The following is a 14,520-nucleotide window of genomic DNA, read 5'->3' on the forward strand; positions in this document are numbered from 1 at the left end:
GATTACCTAATTCGGAATTTAAACACGTCCATCCCGTTCAAACAGTCGAATAAAATTTAATATTATTATTTAAATATTTTTGAGGAAATAGCTTATAAAAATGTTTTAAAAGATAAATTAATGAAAATATCAAATGTAAACTTAATATTTTTAATTATGGTAATATTTTAATTGATTGACCAACTTTAATATGCCCGAAAATGAATGTATTAATTAATTTGGAATTTCAAATTATCCCCATTCACAATTTGCACACCCGTGTTGACTTATCTTCCAATTCTCAGGGGATTCACTGATTAACCGTAATCCGTAAATCCTCGGATCCACTTACGTCCAATCTGGAATTCGGTGCAATTTTTCAAATATATTTATCAGAAACTCATGTGCGGATTGGCCAGATTAAATGTTTCACGGATAATCCAACACGCTTTTTTATTTATTTATTTTGGGTGTTAGAGCCCCAAATTCAAAACTATACGTCTAATCTACTGGCAAATTATTTTTATTTAACTTTTATCTTAAAGAGTTTTAACGTGGTGCCGTGTTTTAGGGTGCGCTTGAGCTAGCTAAAATACTTTTGATGCCTATCCTAAAATTTCTGAAAACCCATCCTGAATTCTTAACAGAAATTTGTACATTCCAAAAACCATAATAAGTAAGTAGATATGTGAGAAGCTAAAATTATTTAATTTTATAAATACTAAGGTAATTTAAGGATTGTTCAGTTCACATGCAGTTTAAAAAAAGTTAAATACTTTCAGTTTTTAAAATACGTTTCGTAAACTTAAGAAATGATTATAGCTGGGATGCCTGGGTAAAATGAATAAATTCATGCTTTAATGTGAAAGAGTTATGGCTTAAGCTATCCCAAACTTGAAACCCTGCCGACGTCACAGTCTTGAAACAAAAATGTTTTCCTTTCCATATTTTGCATTTTTAAATTCCTTTTAAGTAAAACTTTTGAAGTAATAACGTATACTATTTGTAATAACGTTTTATAATATCTATTTCGCCAAAAAACCTTTACTTACAAATGCACTGATATAACACCTGTTCGGGTTAGTTACAAAGACCAATACAAATTACACATAATTTTAAAATATAACTAGAATTTTAAACATACAAGATATTAGCAAATAAATTTAAAATAATTTAATGAATATATTGAAATTTTAGTTTATATATTGAAATAAATGAACTTAGTCGATAGCTACGCCGAAAAATTTTCGTTTTGAAAACGAAAACATTTGAGAGAGTTGGCCGTTTTTGGTCTATCGAAATCTGGCAGCCTTGAATGCCTTCCGGCCTGTATCTCCATACCGAAAATGGCCGACGATTACGCTGCCGAAAATATTCTACTAAACTGATCGGCGGCGTTTTTGACCGTTATTTTGAATTATCGACTAAGACTATACAACAACAAATATTTCTTAAAATACTTGGCGATCGTGTTTTACTACCCAGTTAGCCCTTGACAATATTTTGTTGAATCATCCATTCAACGCAAATTACCGCATTGGCACGAAGTGTGTTATTTCTCGATAAAAACTTTTTTTTAAATAATGACATTTCTCAATTCTTCCAATCATATTTCCTAGTTCAGCGAGCAATAAACGTGATTAAGCTGGGCCAAAAAACTGAGATGAAAAGCACACGATGCATCCAAAACGATAGCGACGGATTCGAGCTAAATTATGAAGCATGTAAGGAGACGTGGATCGGCGGGTCACCTCCAACCACCACTTTACACTCTTATTACAGTTGACTACCAGTCCTCTTGTTGCAAAAAGTGCATCTCCTGAAACCAACCTTTCCTTTCCACTGTTGATGTTGAAACAACGTAAGCCTGAGTCACATAACAGATTCAAAACGTTTTCGAATAATGAGTTTGACATCAAAATTTGATTAGTTTAACGCACCATATTAAATTTTTTTATGACTTCAGTTTTAACACTTTCCTTGCAATCCTGATATCCGGTTAGATTCAAGATGGCACCCAACGGTTTCCTGAGTGTTATCTTGGATTATCCAAGATGTTATTTATTATTCGAGTTCAAACTGCCAAGGCATAGCAGTTTTATAACTAGTATCTTAATATACAAAAAATAAGTTTAGACTATGCTTTAGATTACTAAAAGAAAAAATCAAAAAGCCGAAAGGTAATTTGGTAGTTTTAAAGTTGCGACTGAAAGCTATATAAACAAAAATTAATAATAATAGTCTTTAATAATCAGCTAGGTTAATACACAAGGCACCACTTTCATATACCCAATAAACAGTGGATCTGTGCCAACATCATACACAGTTGTGTAGTTTATTATTAGATTTTAAACTTGACTAATTCACTCGTGTTTCCAACATGAAGTCATATTGACTTTTGCTTTCAACCGCCATTTTTCCTGATAACCAATCAGATTAACCCAATTTTTAATCGGTATGTAGGGAATAGAGCGCTTGACTAAAATAGCATTTGTTAAAATAGCGTTTTCAAAAGCGCGTTTTTCAAAACAGCATTTTGTTGCAACGGCGCTTTGTTTAACAGCGGTTTTTGAAATAGCGTTTCTCAATACCGCGGTTTGTCGAAAGAGCGTTTTGTTTAGTCAACGTTTTTTGGTAAAGCGTTTCTCAGTAGAGCGGTTTGTCAAAACAGCTTTTTCCATAAACAGCGTTTCTGAATATAGCGTTTCTCAAATTAGCGATTTTGAAACAGCGGTTTTGGTCAAGACAGCGGTTTCTTAAAACAGCGGTTTTGGTCAAGACCGCGATTTCTTCGGCTACGGGGAATTTTCGACATATAGAGGGAGTTATCCCGAGGCTAGCGCGCGGAGCGCGCAACGGTTAGGTTAGTCGGGCGCGCCGTAGGCGCGTAGGCACAGTTTTGCTATAGAAATCAGCGCGGTTTTGGGAAACGCTGTTTCGACAAAATGCGGTTTAGAGAACCGCCGTTATGACAAAGCGCCGTTTGAATAATTTGTTATTTTGGGAAATGCTATGTAAAGAAACGCTGTTAGGACCAAGCGCTATTTCGACAAAACGCTGTTTTCGAAAACGCTGTTATGACAAAACGCTGATTTGAAAAACGCTGTTTTGGAAAATGCTGAATAACAAATGCTGTTTAGGAAAGCGCTGTAGTCCCTACAAATCTTTTTAATCATCTGCAAATAACACCTAGCTGGTTTACTGTTATCTGAATTAACAGATAAAAATTTATTATCTGTTTGTTATCCATGATAGAGGCCGATATTGGATCAAAAAGAAAACGTTGGGTATACTTCAAGTGAGCTAATTGTTTTTAAAGAAGTTGTTTAACCTAAATGAAAACTCTAAATGTGTCTGTTATTTACTAATCAGGCAAAATATTAGATAGAAAACGAGTCGTACACATGAACGAAAAACTAACAGCTCAAAATGCTAATAAATCGCCAAAAATCAAAACGTTTTATTATACCTTAATGTGCATATTTGGTTAGAGGGTCAAGTCGACATGCGACTTATAGCCCTCAAACCGATTAAACTATACGAATTCCCGAAAAATCACCTCCTCAAAAAAATGGGTATAGCCTAAAAGTCTTAAGCAGCAAAAATAATCATAACTACCCAATACTGAAAATCACGCTCATGTCAAAAACCAACTTAAAAATCAGAAATGGACCTCCCAAAAAGTCAGTAACCATCAAAACAGTCTAAAAAATTAACAACCAGTCAATATTTTTATTATATACATTGAACACCTCCAAACTATTTACCTTATAATAATTTTATTTTACTGTTTGTTGAAAAATGATGTCGTTTGTACTCACGAGAAGAAAGTGACTTCAAAGTACCGATAAAATTTATCGTTAGACCAGTATACAATACAGAACTCGTACATTTCAATATTATAATTTGTTTATTTTTTTTCGGAATTTTTGTATTGAAATTTATTGAAGGGCGAGAGTTAGAGCTTTCCCAGGTGCCATTGCAAATTACCTTTCGATTCTTATCTCTCCGTGAAGTGCCCGGTAGCCCGCTGCGAGGTTATCGACGCAATTGTACGTACCTAATGCTAATGGATATAAATGCTTTTGCTGAGCCCTTTTTTCTTCCTGCAGCGCGATCCGCGCCTATTACGCGCTGAAATATGGTTCTTCGCATTGAAGGAACCTGTACTCTTTTCTTTATCTCGTAAACATCATTCAATTATAAGCCTTTCGCGAATTCACGGGGCAATTTTGATCGTCCCTGACTCTCGTGGCCCTCGCGTGTGGGTTTGTTTGACCTCTGCCTAATCGAGCGTCATTCCATCGCGTCTCAGCCCCCGCCTTAGATCGAAACCAGGCCCGTCCTGCTGCGATCGGAACAAATGGATATCCCATCTTCATTTTTCCTATACAGGGTGATGCCATTTATCCGGTCATAAAGCTTCTCATTGTGTTATAGGCTGGTCACTTTAGTGTTTGGCGTTGGTTTTCCTACCAATTTTATTTTAGTTATGCGAGAGTGTATTTATGGGGAGAGGGGGCTTTGGGTGGTCAACCCCAGAAATGGATTGAGGTGGTGCGCAAATCCTAACATTTCTTCTAAGTCTCAAGGGGTGGTGCAAAACGTAACATTCCTTTTAAGTCTCAAGGTGCGGTGCAAAAAGTAACATCCTCCTTAAGTCTCAAGGGGCGGTGCAAAAATTAACATTCCCCTTAAGTCTCAAGGGAGGGTGTAAAACGTGACCTTCCCATTAAGTCTCAAGGAGGGGTGCAAAACTTAACACTCCCTTTAAGTCTCAAGGGGCGGTGCAAAACGTAACATTCCCTTTAAGTCTCAAGGGTCGGTGCAAAAAGTAACATTCCCCTTAAGTCTCAAGGGAGGGTTAATATGTGACATTCCCATTAAATCTCAAGGGGTCGTGCATAATGTAACGTTCACTTTAAGTCTCAAGGAGAGGTGCAACACGTAACATTATCGTTAAGTCTAAAGGACGGGTGCAAAACGTAGCATACCGTTGAACTCTCGAGGGGTGGTCCAAATCCTAACATTCCCTTTAAGTCTGAGGGGTGATGAGAAACTTAACACTCCCTTTAACTCTCAAGGGGCGGTCCAAATCGGAACATTCCCTTTAAGTCTCAAGGGAGGGTGTAAAACGTGAAATTCTCATTAAGTCTCAAAGGGCCGTGGAAAACTTAACATTCCCTTTAAGTCTCAAGGAGGGGTGCAAATTGTAACATTATCTTTAAGGCTCAATGGGCGGTCCAAATCGGAACATTCCCTTTAAGTCTCAAGGGTGCAGTGCAAAACGTAACATTCCCTTAATGTCTCAAAACAATTAAATATTTCATTTGTGTATTATTCATGAGATCCTTTTTCTCTTGTTTATATACGAATATATCCCTTAATTTTATTGCTAAATCTTGCTGAATTGCACTATTTAATTTTGGAAATCATAAATATTAAAATCATTGTTCGATTCTCAATTATTGTGTTAAAAAGGTAATCTAAAACAAGCTGCAAAAAAAACATCGATGGCTTACATTCGAAAATTTCGTGCTATATAGCAAGCGTCAAACTTATTGAACTATAAACATGTGCTTGAAACATGATATTACAATATTTTCGACGATGCTTCAACCGAATAATGCAATAATATCTTTAACATAAAGATGCAACACTTATAGTAGCGTAACTAACTCGTTTTAATGACCTTCCTATCATCAGGATCACGATTTTGTGGATCTTTTGGGGACTCGCCTTCGTCCTGTGGTCCAGTTATTAACTCCACCGAATTAATTTTATACATAGATTTCATCAAAGCCAACTACAGCACCTTGTATACGCAGCTACCAAATGACGGTATTTCATGGAATAATCGGCACAAAAAATATCCATTCTCATTAGTGGAACGTTGAACAAAAGTGTAAAACATTTTGATTTTTATACACCTGCACGATTAAGAGCAATTCATCATTCATCTGCCGGAGATTCTTCCTAGAAGCCCAAGCGAGTTCCTTCGTGTTAATCAACCACTCACTCATTGAATGGCACTAGTTGGCAGACGGATTGGGTCGAAGTTACGGGGCAAATCTCATCCATAACCCGGCCTGCGTTCGATCCCAGGTCAGGTGAGATCCAGGGTGCGCCAACACATTTTTCCAAGAACTAGACGTCATACATTAAACCCTTCATCAATAAATGAAAAATTGCAATAAATAACTTCAATAGTTTATTAAGATCCAGGAGTATTCAACTGATGTTTCACAGTAGACGAAGCTATTCAGACGCGCTAAGAAAATTGCAGTGTTGTGTTGCAATGAAAAATCATTAATTAATTAAAAATCCACGCTTTATCTCGGCGTTACCGATCGTGCCAAAGCGGAACTATACACAGTTGCAGGTTAAGAAAGGCAAATTATCTAGTACATTTGGCGGAAAGATACTAGCACGAAATTCCGGTAAATCGGCGGCGGAATTTTGAATTTCGCCTATTTTCGGTTGAATTCCTGAAGGTTCCTGCGCGTGTTTTATTAATCCATTTTAGAAATGCCTATTGCGTAAACTTCAAAGTGATCAATAAATATTTCAAGTAGATTATTATTTTTAAGCTTAATTATAGCGTATTTATAGTAATTTGCTTCAATGCTTCTAAATAATCATCAAACTGCACGTTTATGTGCGTCAACGTGGTAATCTCGGCATTACCAGTTCTATACTTAAACTGGACTCGCCAAACGGAATTTTTTAGGTATGCATCACTTGTGGTATTAAAATAAATTATTACTTCAACTGTTTTTAAATCTTATCTTTGTTAATTAATTAATAATCACTTTGAAATATACCGCAATAGACGTAATTTTGAAAAATTATATAACGCGCGCGGGTATAATAAGAAATTCAACCGTAAACCGGCCAAATTCGAAATTTACCCCACCGATTTATGGGAAATTCGTGCTAGAATCTTTCCACCAAATGTTCTAGATATTTTGCGTTTCTTAACCTGCAACTGAGTTACGGGAAAAGTTATGAGAGTCAGTGAAAACGTTTAAAATTAAACGAGTTGGTCTACTATTATTCTTGAAACAGTTTTTCAGTAACCTTAAAATTTTATTCTCAAACTAGTAGGATAGAAACGAACCACGAGGCTGACTCTTTTTTGATTCGTGACTTATTTTTAATTTTACCGATGTCACGCATCGTAATACGCGTAATCAATAGTCAAAGTTTTCAACTCTTAACTATATGAACTTCTGTCATAAGTAACGAAGAGTTGAAATTTTTGTTATAAAATCTTCGATAAATCCTTGATGGCAATTTTACTTTTATACTTTTCTGACGGTATCATTTCCGTGTCCAATTATATTCATATATCGTACTCTTATTTCATCAAATGGTTTTATAAAATAAATAATACTAACAATATTATTGTTTGGTGTTTGTAGGAGAAATAACTGAATCGATGGATTATCCAAAAATGATTAAATTAAGCGCCAGAAAAGCCAAGTATTTAAATCTTTGAAATTATAGTCGTGAAAAATGCGTAAACTCTATAAGTTCTATTCCCTCGCTCTAAAATGAACTAAAAGATGGGCAAATATTTACAAAACGAGAAGCGACGACTTGTTTGAGATCGTTTACAGGAAAAAGAAGATGATCTTTACCGATTAACTCAATTACTTTATTTGTCTGGGCTCATCGTCTTCAATAAGATCGCAACAGAAGAATGTATGACAATAACTTTCTCTTGTTTTCTCTACAAAAACAATTTCACTTTCTCGAGATGGTAGGAACGAGGAAATATTATCTTTTAAATTCTTTCAAGTCTAGCACTTGTTAGTGAGGGAGGGAGTAAAACAACGTGGTGGAATCATGAAGACGAATAAGGAGGAAAATGACTGACTACAATGAATGGGACTTGAATGTGAACATTTAAACTCTAAACTTTTTTAATGCAGTAAGAATATCAGGACATGGCACAAAAAGACTTCTCTATATAAGCGATTATGATAATTATTTTTTGTAATTTATTCCTTTGAGATGTAAAATAAATAAATAACTTTAACTAAAATGGAAAAGGTTATTAAGCAAAAACCCTGCTTGTTGCCGAGGACGCGTTCATCTTCGTTTGTCTGTGTTTTAAAATAAACAACTTCTACGTTGCACCGCATCTCACGACTTTGGGAATAAAAAATGGTAAATCGCGTGTAGCTCGGGTGGTAAAGGTGGAGAAGTTATAAATTTTTTATAGTGATACGTGTCATAGTACCTCTTAAAACCTGATATGGAACCACATCGAGATATTTTTTTACTTGACGTTTTATACAATTTTTTCATAAGACATTTTTATGTCAAAGTGGTTTTTATATTTTTTAATTTTTATCGCTTCGTAATTTTTGAGGCCCCGCTAGACGACGAGGCCCTTGGTGCGCCTATTCGTTAATCCACCAATGCCCTTGTGTGAAGCTTGGCTAATATGATATTTATGGTGTTAGCCAACGGTGTTTATGAAGGGAAATTAGTATAAATCGGGCGGTGTCTGCGTCACTATCTGATCAAGGATGATTAAAGAATGGAACGGCAGCTGCCAGACTAGTCTGGGAGAATTTTACAGCATACCCGTTCAAGGAAACTAGTCGGGGGTAAAACGAGGTAAATGATCTACGATATTAAGTACCTAACGTCATCTACTTTTAGCTTGAACCATATGCTGTGTATTCTGATATATTATTTGGTACTTCAAAACCTTTTATTTTGGCGCGTAAAAGCTATAGATTCCCACAAAGTATGTTTCATCTTCCAACATAAACACACAAACTTTGCCCATTCTTAAATAATGACCAAATTTTGTGTGTTTATGTTGGAAGAATTGTGAAGAGCTTTCTAAATTATAGCCCCGCAATTTAATTAAAAAAATTCCGAATTGTATATAGCGGATCTAAAATTGAAAAGTAATTAAAGCATAAGCTTTGGCGATTGGCCAAGGCCTCAAAGCAGGTTAATATAATTCGGATTTAATTCCAAGGAAGATTAACTACAGATTCTTTAATCTGCCTTGATATTTCTTACCTTTTGAAATCTCCAAATCTTCGTTCGTATGATCTCGTTTAATCGAATATATGATATGATGTCACAGTTTTGATTCTGACTAGAATGCGGTTCCCAATTTTTTTTTACTATGGAATCGTAATTATCCACCTAATTCTGGCGGAACCCCAACTCATTTTTTTTTACTTATCTCAAAAGACTCATGACACAAACAAAGATTGCCACGCTGCGAATTCTCGGAACCCCTGTATAAGTGATATTTTAAGTCGTGATAATTAGTTATTTACGTACTTGGAATGAAAAGTTCCATATAGTCAAAATAAATTCAATATTTTATTTTTAATATAATGGTTTTTATGATTTGGACAATGGTTCTTTTTATAAAATAACCTTGGCCATCTTGTTGAAATGTTGCCTCCCCGCTTCAGCTGTGAATCCGTTTTCTCTCCCACTAAAGAGCTTATGAACTGATTCTTAGGCATTGGCTGAACTATTCCAGGGCAACATTTCAACAAGTTGGGCAAGCGTAAAGACATTTTATAAAATCAACTATTCAAAGTTTGATAGTTCTTGCTAAATATTTAATAGATATCTTGTTCGTTGCAGTCTGTCTGTTCATTATCACTTTCAATATCCAACCCACTAATATCTTTAACAGTTTCCTTCAACGGATCTTGAGTATTCCCACCAACTGCGTCCCAAACTGGACCTTTTAAAGTTCAAAAAGTGTTCTTGTTAGCACCGTAGTGCAAAGCGGTAGGGTGGCTATTTCTGCCACCAGCTGCCCATTGCCTTCTAAAGTATTGTTCCAAAGGTCTTGGTTGAGGTGTTGCGTGAGTACATACTTTGCCTCTTTATTTAGCATGAATTTGACTACTTCCACGGTTGACAGGTCTAAAAAACCGTAAGTTTGACTTTTTTATTTGTGACATTATCATTACGTAAAATTACCCGTTATTTTGAGTCCTTCGATCGTCTGCCTGCTAAGAAGCATGGAATCCTGTAGGTTTTTGTGAATTTACCAGGCTTTTTGAAAACTTGAGTACTTGTCTTTCCCAATTCTCAAGGTAGTTTATAAAATCACCTTGCAAACAGTAAATTAAAACAATATATAAATCAAGGGCATGAAATAAACTAGGGTGCTTAGTCTTACGTTGAAACGCTCATCAGCTACAGTATAGGGAAGTTTGTTTTTGTTGCGATGATGTACGCCTTCAATTCTGTTCTTACAAAGGTTGAAAAACTTGTTGAATACTCTAATAAATTCCATTCTTTCCTTGCTAGTATTTTTCTTTGTTGCTAAAAGGTGTTCAATTGCACTCGCCACAGTTTCACTCAACAATTGGGCTGCAAGGTTCACTTTCATTTTCGAATAATTGTGCAAAAATACGTGGGAATAAGTCATTTTATTTAGATGTTTAAATTCTCCTTGCGATCCGAGTTACAGGTAATATAACTGAATTATAACTTTCCACGTTATTTTTTCTCCATTTTTGAACCAAGAACGGGCTTTAGAATTAGTTTCGCTGTCTGCAAATCCATTTTGAACCGTTTTAATAAAATGCGGAGCATCTGATATGAAGTAAAGAGGTCTTTCTTCAACCATAGCAAAGAGGTTTTGTGTTTTGTATGGAATTTCTTTGGCTTCATTTGCCTCCGAAGTTTGTAATAGGCGAAAAAAATTTCGATTAGTGGCAGCTGCGTCCCCTACAACAGCTAAGATGCGAAATCCACTTTTTTTCAGACTTCTGATTGCTTCCCAAACAGTGTTATTTAACTCTGCCGAAGAAGCACCTTTAGTTGGGAAATGTACAAATGGAATCTTAATTTTGCTTGTTACTCCACTGATCATTAATGGCAAAATATGCGAGGCTAGAGGTGGTCTCTCCGAGCTGGTAACAATCCGTTCTAAGTCAACAAAATGAATGTGGTTTTCATTAGTATCAATTAATCCGGTTACGATACCAGTACTCCTGTTTAGTAGTAGCTCCTCCTTTATATTGACTTCATCTAGCGAAAGCACAAAATACTTTTGAGGATTTAGAAGGTTTTCAATTTCCTCAAAAATTTAAGTCCGGATCGACTGATTATAGAATGGTTATACTGGTATAGAGTTCTCGTAGTTCGAACCGCAATGAACTTAGATTTTCTAAGGACTTTTTATGGTTATTTGGACTTAATTTTCATGTAGATACACCATTTGATAAACAGGGGGTCCCACCGCATGCCATATTTTGACTTTTGCATGGCCCGCAGCTGCTGCCGTAAAAATACTGCCACAAATGAGCCTGTTGGTTCATTTGAAGTCTCGTCTTTAATAATAATACCAAGCTGCTTATTTCTTTTTTACCCCTTTCCGTTTTGAAGAAGACATTTCTTATTTTTCTTAATTATCTTCGTGTAGGTCTTTGGTTTAGCAGTCTTTCTCAAATCATTCCTGTACCTAGGTTTTCTTAAACTAGAGCGGTACTTACATGTTAGTGCAATGGTAACACCTTTTCTGGGTTATTTTGGTGCTAAATATTCCGTTTAGTTTATTGCAATAGTAACTTCGTCTTCTTTCTCTTGGGCAACTTTCTGATTGGTTCTTGTACATATTTACGAGCTCAGTGTCTTGATTTCCTAGGAAACAGGTAAATTGGTTAGCCTTTTCCAACAGTTCATAAATATCAGTACTATTCTTCAATATTGAGGATTCTTTTATTTCAAAGTCAAATTTTACTGGCTTTCCCATAATATTGAGAGTTGCATTCATTTATTTGCTTTCGTTTTCTTCAAAGATGCATTCGATGAATTTGTAATTATTTTTCGATTAAGGTGGTGGGCTTACCGTTTTCAAATTTATAGGTTGCCCGTTCAATCCTTTTTGGGTTTTCAACAGATATAATTTCAGTTGTACTCTGGTGACACTCGCTAAATGAAAGTTGTTTTTGTGAAATAATCTTCTTCGGGCTTAATCTTGGTGTTTTTTATCTATGAGTAGTATTAACATGGATATAAATTGAATTGGTATTATGGAATAGTACTAGATATTTCTTTAGCAATGGTAGGCAATTATACAAACATATTCATCATCAGATTTCAACTTCCGTTTCGGAGTTTTGAATACAGATGTACTATCCTCATACTGGTAAGTGGTTGCATTCTGAAAACACCAAATATTTTTAAATTTCCCCAAATGGGACTGAATCAATTTAGAAGTTTTGGCTAAATGTACTTTTAGAGGTGATGTGTTTGCAATCGGATCAGGATTCAGTTGAGTTGGTCCTGAAAAGCCTTACATCACTTTTGGTGAAATCCATCACCCAACGTGAGCACTTTCCAGTTTCAGTTGTTGGTGGTTAAAATTTAATGAAGAATATTCCTGAAGCTCCTGGAACAGATTTAGTTCTAGCATTTTGTCTTGATGCGCAAGATCCATAAACACAGCTCTTGGGCTAATAAACCATTGCTTAATAGAGTTTTCCATTGGGAACCTCCGAGTGTGATCCGGATTTGTTGAATGACGTCACTGCTCTCTGTAGGAGGCGCTCAGAGGATTTGCCCTGGTAACTCCCAATGAAATACGAAACTTTTTCGGAGCACTTTTTTGCTTCCCTCCGACTCTTAAGATGGGGCAGCTGGGAGCACTCCGGGAGCACTCCGGGAGTACCTTGGTCAATGGAAGACGATCCTCCCTCTCGGAGTACGGTTTTGATTTTGGAGCACTCCGGGAGTGCTCGGAGGTTCCCAATGGAAAACGCTATAAGATGATAATCTTAAGCTTATCTAAATTAATATGATAAAGTAAAATATATTTTGTTACTACTTACTAGAAACAAAAGAAGGATATTCCGTCTAAGGCCAGGTTAATTTATACTTTACTCTCCAATGATGTTTGGTAACTGAATAAATAAGACATGCCATTATTTTACATAGCATTGAAACACTGATTAATGTTTACAGATATTTATTGCTAACTTATGTAATGAAATCAAACCCGTTACCTAAAATTATCTCGGACTTCATTTCGTAAGAAATTATATTATCTCAACATTCTTAACAATTTAAGCCTCGGTGTGATCACAGCGCGATCATCAGACGATGAACAGTGAACCAATTTATAACCGTCCGTTACGCGCAAGGCGGAAGTCAGCTGCAGAAGTTTCGAGTCCAGTTTATTATTAATGGTTCCATTCTTTAATCTTCCTTGATCTGATTTATCACCATTAAATTCAGACGTAATCATTGTCAGGGGTTCCATATCAAAGTAATACGAACAGTTTCCCGAAAAGTAAAAAGATTTATAACCATTTTCAAAAATTCCAAAAATGTTAACGTGTGTGAAATGCAACGAATTTAAGACCTTAGTAACATTATCTGAATTTTAAAACTTTTGATGACTTTTGATAAAATTTAAAATACTCAAAATTTATTTATTAATTAATTAATATTTTAATGAAATTTTCAGTCAATTTATAATGAAGCTCTGGTATTATAATTTCCCGCATATGTTTGCCGTTCGTACAAAGATGTGATTTTGTTTCTGTAAGCAAAGTCAGGATGGCCGAGCGGTCTAAGGCGCTGCGTTCAGGTCGCAGTCTGGTTCTCCAGGCGTGGGTTCGAACCCCACTTCTGACAGTGTGACATTTTTTATTTATTTCGAGGTGTGAAGTCAGGATGATCTATTCGATTAAATTAAAGATTTCACGTGGGTTAATTATGTTATATTGGGTTTTAGGCACACAGTTTCATCCGACTTTTTGCCGGGCGCGTCCATGTTGAATTTTCCCTTTTAACCCCAATTAACATTATCAGTTTACATAGAGCCACGTATCGGTAAACTACTTGATAAACTACTGTATTTTCATTTGCTGAGCAGTTGCTTTGTATTTTGAAGATCCAACCATTTAAGCATTTCTGGATTGGGAAATTTCGGTGGTTCGTTCGACTCCCTGGTGAGTATATATATATATATATATATATATATATATATATATTTATATATCGAAGACTATATATACGCTTCGCTTACTAGACAGGCGTCTTCCTAGGAAAAAACTGTTAACACCTCTGTAGCACTGTAAAAGCTGGGGTAATATTTTTACCCGCGGCTAGAGGCGCCACTAGTAACACAGCTCAAGCTAGGGGGAAATTTTGACCAGCGTCGAGATGGAGCCACAATCGGTATGCAAGTTGAGCCATAGAACACGCCTGTCTAGTAAGCGAAGCGTATATATAGTCTTTGTTATATATATATATATAATTGAATTTTACGAGTCTTTACACTGAACGTTTTACAGAAAGGGGGAAGAAAATTTACTAATTTTCCCCTTCCGACGGCTGCAGGCGCTAATGTTGCGTTCTCCTTGTGTGGGGTGTTGTGTTTGTTACTCCTAGGTGGCACCTTGGAGTAGAGAAGGTGGCACTGTGTTAGAACTCCTTCTGCGTTGAGTTTGCAAGATCTCTCCCCACTGGTTAAAGGGGGTTTCCCTTTCCATAAAAACTTGTACAGGTTTACGCTTCGCGTGGCAT

At 36.0% G+C, this 14,520-nt stretch overlaps 1 non-coding gene across 1 annotated transcript; it reads left to right on the forward strand.

Moving 5' to 3' along the window:
• Window positions 1–13,542: 13,542 nt before the first annotated feature.
• Window positions 13,543–13,626, forward strand: TRNAL-CAG (transfer RNA leucine (anticodon CAG)). The gene has a single exon. It is a non-coding gene; the product is annotated as a tRNA-Leu (tRNA).
• The last annotated feature ends 894 nt before the right edge of the window (window positions 13,627–14,520 follow it).

This window comes from Leiobunum rupestre, chromosome 5 (genome assembly GCF_980474605.1).
Source record: "Leiobunum rupestre chromosome 5, qqLeiRupe1.1.hap1, whole genome shotgun sequence".
In the NCBI taxonomy this organism is placed as follows: domain Eukaryota; kingdom Metazoa; phylum Arthropoda; class Arachnida; order Opiliones; family Sclerosomatidae; genus Leiobunum; species Leiobunum rupestre.